Source organism: Elephantulus edwardii, unplaced genomic scaffold, assembly GCF_000299155.1.
Source record: "Elephantulus edwardii isolate Elephantulus edwardi_28Jun2011 unplaced genomic scaffold, EleEdw1.0 scaffold01543, whole genome shotgun sequence".
NCBI lineage: Eukaryota > Metazoa > Chordata > Mammalia > Macroscelidea > Macroscelididae > Elephantulus > Elephantulus edwardii.
Window position 1 is genome coordinate 1 of NW_006401293.1, and position 6,079 is coordinate 6,079.

The following is a 6,079-nucleotide window of genomic DNA, read 5'->3' on the forward strand; positions in this document are numbered from 1 at the left end:
CTCAGGGAGGAGTGATAGGGAATGGCAAAGGACACACCGACAAAGGAGATTAAGCAGAACTGACTTTTACAAGCAATGTGGCAATTGGACAATTAAAACAGACATTCGGATGGCGGGGAAGAAGAACAAACTGGGGAGGAGGGTAGAGAGAATGGTGCAGCAATGAAGGAACGAAAACCCAAAATCCCTGTAAATGTTTATTAAAACTAATAAAATTTAATAATAATAAAAAAAAGATGTGCTATAGAGTTGCTTGTAGTTCATAGCACGTACATACAACAGTTCTGAACCCTGTTCTATCATGAGTCTTTGACACACCTACTCCCATTACCCCAGTCACTGAGTCAATCCATCTCATTCAGGGTCTTTCTCTACTGTGCTGTCCCCTTACACTCCCAAGCATGACATCCCTCTCCAAACACTGGTCTCTCCTTGCAACATGCCCAAATTATGTCAGATAAAGTTTTAAAATCTTTGCCTCCAACGAGCAGCCTGATTTTCCCCTTTCTAGGATGAACCTGCTTGTTCTCCTAGAAGTCCATGGTATATTCGTTACTCCTCCAGCACCACAGCTCAAAAGTATCAATTCTACTTTTATCATCCCTAGTCACTGTCGAGCTTTCTGATGCAGAGCAAGTAATTGCAAAGACCATGGCTGGGATCAGGTGCATCTTCGTCTCCAGACTGACATTATTTCTCTTCAGTAATCTGGAGATGGCCCTGAAAGCAGATTTTCCTAATGAGATTTGTCTTTTGATTTCCTGGCTGCCAGTACCAAGAGTGTTGATAGTGGAGCCAAGCAAACTAAAGCTGTTAACAATCTCAATCTCTTTACCGTCTATCATGATGCTGCCTATTGGCCCAGTGGTGAGAATCTTTGTTTTCTTGATGTTGAGCTTCAATCCATATTGAAGACTGTGGTCCTTGACCTTCTGCAGCAAATGGCTCAGGTCCTCCTCAGTTTCAGCAAGCAAGGTTGTATCATTTGCATAACACAGGTTGTTGATGAGTCTTCCTCCAATCCTAATGCCCACATTCTTCTTCATAAAGCCCAAACTCCCAAATGATGTTTCACATATAGCTTGAGAAAATATGGAATTTGATGGAATGGGAAGGTGAGGGATGTTGGAACAATCTGGTCTGAAAAACAACGTGTTCTTAGTTTGTAAATAAACAATAACAACAACAATTACTTTTTTTTTTTAAAAAAAGCATGGAAATAGGATGCATCCCTGATGAATCTTCCCTGATTTAGAACCATGCAGTGTTTCCTTGCTCTGTTCTGATGACTGCCTCCTGGTCCAATATAGGTTTTGCATGAGCACAGTCAAGCATTCTGGGATTCCCATTCTTCTCAGAGTCAGCCACAGTTTGTTGTGATCCACACAGTCAAACACCTTTGCATAGTCAATGAAATAGACATTCCTCTGGTACTCTCTACTTTCAGCCAATATCCATTTAACATTAGCTATAACATCCCTAGTACTATGGCCTCTTCTAAACCCAGCCTGCATTATCTAGCAGTTCTGGTGATGTGCTGTTCCAGTGGTTTTTGGATAATTTTCAGCAGGATCTTGCTTGCATGCAATATTATTCAATATCATTAAGTTGTTGTTATGTGCTGTCAAGTCACCTGTGACTCATAGTGGCCCTATGTACAACAACTCTGAAGCCTGCCCTGTCCTGAGCCAGTCTTACTGACTCTGACACACTCCCATTGCCATAGTTACTGTATAAATACATCTCACCCGGGGTCTTCCTCTCCTACGCTGTCCCTCCACCCTTCCAAGCATAATGTCCTTCTCCAGTGATTGGTCCTCCTGGCCACATGTGCAAAATACGTGAGACAGAGCTTCAAAATCCTAGCTCACAAGGAGAAACTTGGTTTCATCTTCTCCAAGAGAGATGGATTTGTTTTCTTGGTGGTCCATTGTATGTTCAATACTCTTCTCTAGCATCACAACTCAAAGGCATCGATTCTTCTTCTATCATCCTTGTCACTGTCCAGCTCTCTGATGCACAGAAAGTAATTGTGAAGACCATCATTTGTATCGGTACACCTTAGTCTCTAGACTAACACTGTTGCTTTTTTTTTTAAAATTTATTTATTTTTCATTTCAATGAACATCTACAGAGATTTTGGAATTCCATTCATTGTTGCACCCTTCCCCCCCCCCCCCCCCCCCCCCCCCCCCCCCCCCCCCCCCGTTTGCTCCTCTCCTTGAAAAGCAAAAGAAAAACTCCCCCATCGGTACACAATCCCCCCGGCACCTCCCCCAAACAAGGAACTCATGCAATATTATTCAAAACACTGTTGCTTTTCAGCACTCTGGAGAGATCCCTGACAGCACATTTCCCCCAATACAATTCGTCGTTTTATTTACTTAACTGCTGGTGCCATGATTGTTGCTTGTGAAACCAAGCTAGCTGAAATTGTTAATAATCTATCTCAATTAAGTCTCTGTCTACTATGGTGTCATCAATTGGTCCAGTGGTAAGAATCTTTTCTTGATGTTGAGCTTCAATCCATGCAGTCCTTGACCTTCTGCAGCAAGCATTTTGGGTCCTCCTCATTTATGGCAAACAAAGTTATGTTATCTGCATAATGCAGGTTCTTGTCTTCCTCCTATTTCAATGCCACATCCCCCCTCATAAAGTCTAGTGTCTTGAGTGATCTGTTCCAAAAATAAATTGAAAAGGGGTGCAGAAAGGATGCATCCCTGATGTACACCTTTCTCTTATTTTTTATTTTAAGAATTATTTTATTTATTTGTGAAATTTCACATTAACAGCACTGATAAACCTAGGAGATGCTGACTGCCAAGGTTAACACAGCAAAATTTAAAAATCAAGTTATAATTCTGCAAAACAGGAAAGAAAATTTCCGTACTTCAAAACAGCAAATTTAACTGTTATTAACAATTTTTTTCTCACTAAAATAGGACATCTGGCCAAAAAGAAAGGAGCAATTCAGCACAGGAAAGTGATAATTACTTCTCACTGTAAGCTAGATGGGAAGGGAAGAGAGAACTTCTACTGTATCAGATTCCACCAGACCCTAGCTCTGTCTCATCCTGACTGACCCTGGCTAGTTAATGACAAGATTCTATGTGTCACTTACTTTACTACTGGATGTAGTTAAGATCCAACTAACACTGGCAACGATGTCCCTAGTCCAAACCTTGCACATGTGGCAGTTCTCTGTCATATCCTGTTAAGTACTGATGTACTGTTCAAGTTGTTTTTGGATTGGCTTTTGTGGTTGGTGTGTATATATGAGTAACACTAATATTTACAGGGCTTCTTTGATGTGTGGATCAATAGTATTCTATCACACAGCATTGTACTGCAGGATAGACCTTGAAATGCTTTTTGACTACAAATGTAACACCATTCTCCAGTTTGTAACTCTCAGCATAGCAGACTGGAATTCATAATAGATTAAATATTTAATATCTGACTCAAAGTGGACAATACCAAAGCAGCTCAGCTAACACCAAGGATGTCAGTATTTCATGTGTTCCAATACATTTTTGACAACTTCCATTTTTCTGAGATCCATTACTGCATGCCTTCCATATTTCAACTATTAATGGATGTTTGAAGCTTTTTTAGTGTCTTCAAATCTGAGGGGCTCTAATTCCACTGCTTTATCTTAAAATGATCCTATTATTCACAGAATTTTCAAAGGCCTGCTATTTCAGAATTGGATAGCAAATCCTACCTGATCCAAGACCAGATGAGCTGTGCAATGAAACCAAGGATATCATCCATGAGAAAAAGCAAAAGGTCACTATAAAGACAAGGGCTAAATAAAAGACCAAAATGGGTTTCTGAAGAGACTCTGAAACTGAACTAGAATGTAGAGAGGGCAAAACAAAGAGAAGAAATGCTAAAATATAAGATATACACATCAGATTTCAAAAGGCCACTCAAGAATACAAAATGAATCAAGAAGCAAACATTATAACGAAATACAGAGCAGGAGGTAGAAAATAAAAAGGGATGTATATGCTTGGCATTTCTCAAGTTGAAAGGTCTGAAAACCAAATTGAATCCTTGAGTTGCAATACTCAAAAGACTGATTCTGTGGGCAAAATCCTGAATGATCCAGGAAGCATATAAAAAAGAATTTATTGAAAAGGAACCATTTCATGAAGTAGCATATGATCAAGAACCAATGGTAATGCAGGAAGAAGTTGAAGCTGTACTGAAGGAACTGGCAAAAAAGTAGGCCTCAGGAATTGATGGAATATCAATTGATGTTTCAACAATAGGTGCATCCCTGGACGTACTCCAGTCTGTGCTAGGAAATATGGAAGACAGAGAAAGTGGGCTCTGGAAGCAAAGCCACTGCACAGTCTACTATGATTAGAAAAAAAATTGAGCGAACTAATAATTTTAAAAATATGGTGCTGTAGTGTCATATTCAATAGGGAACCAAAAAGCCAACACCTCTCTGAGTGTTGGAATCTACCAGTAGCTGCAAGGGAGAAGATGGGCCATCTTCTCCTATGATTTGCAGCCTTGGAAACCCATGAAGGGTGAGCTATGAGTGTATTCTGAATCCATGCCAACAAGTGGATTAATGAGTGAGAAAGCTAGATTTCTAAATTTGTCTAGTAAAAGAGTATTTTCTTATAAATAATACAAGTGGATGTCTTTGGAGTCAAGAAAGACAAGAGATGCTTAGACTTCGTGTTTTGTGCTAAAAATGACATTATTGGTGCTGGATAACAGAGCCTATAATGCCCAGATTACTTACAGCCATGAAAATGTCTTGGTTATACCCAACTGTCAGTTTAGGTAAAAAACAGCACACCTCAAAACTATTACTACTAACCATATGGATGAAATAAAAGATACTTCTGGACTCTTACATTCTTCCTTTTTAGAAGAGCTTCTTGGTGAACTGTGACAAAGACAAGTTTGGGATTATCTTTTTGGAAAGAAAATGTATCAGGTTGATTTTTTACATAGTAATATTATCAATATGGAGCCATATTTTCACTTCAATTCAGGAATCAATGAATGAAATTGTTTGAAGAATACCAGTTTCAAGCAATATTAAGAGTAAATGCTGGAGCTCTCAGTCAACATAGATATTTCTGAGATAACCCTTCTGAGTTATGCTGTATCATTGTTGATAGTGGGTATTCTTTCACACATACCTTATCGCTGAAGTAAAAAGAAAAAGGAAGCAATTATTCAGATAAATATGGGAGGAAAGCTCTTAATGAACCATGTAAAGGAAGTCATCTCCTACAGGCAACTACATGTTACAGATCAAACACATATCAAGATAATGTGTGCTATGTCTCAAGATTTTGATAGAGACTTGGAAATTGCAAAGTTGAAAGAAGAAAATACAGTGATTATAGACCATGTTTTGCCTGATTTCAGCACTTAAAATTAAGAAGGACTTTTATAAGCCAAGAGAAGAGATGGTGTTAAGCGGAAAATAGAAATCTGGGGAACAGATTCTTCGTCTGGCTAATGAGAGATTCACTATTCCAGAAATACTGTTTATTCCTTCTGATATAGGCATCCAAGAAATGGGGATTCCTGAAGCTATTGTCTATGCAATCCAGAATTTACCTGAAGAAATGCAACTGCATTTTTTAAAGAACATTGTCTTGACAGGAGGAAATTCCCTTTCCCTTGGATTTAGGGATTGGGTTTACTCAGAAATTCAATGTCTCACACCTACAGATTATGAGGTTTCTGTCGTGCTGCCAGAAAAATCTATTATTCTTTGGAAGGTGGAAAATTGATATAGAAAATTAAGATTTTGAAGACATGTTGGTCACAAGAGAAGATTATGAAGAAAATGGTCATAGCATCTGTGAGGAGAAATTTGACATTTAAGAATATTTTTGTTACCAAAACCATTTATGGAAAATAGGAACTGCATTGGAACATGTATCTCTGGATTGGAAATGACCATATTGTTAATATTTCCAGCCTTAAGCTTAAAAGATTATAATGTTCAAATTATTTGTTATACATTTGTTTAAATTTTTCCCTCTTTTAACAACTGGGATCTAGAGGGAAAAGACCAGAGAATGGCCAAACTTAT

General features: G+C 38.5%; 1 pseudogene; it reads left to right on the forward strand.

Annotated features, from left to right (window-relative positions):
• The first annotated feature begins 5,031 nt into the window (after nucleotides 1-5,031).
• LOC102877536 lies at nucleotides 5,032-5,868 on the forward strand (annotated as a pseudogene).
• The last annotated feature ends 211 nt before the right edge of the window (nucleotides 5,869-6,079 follow it).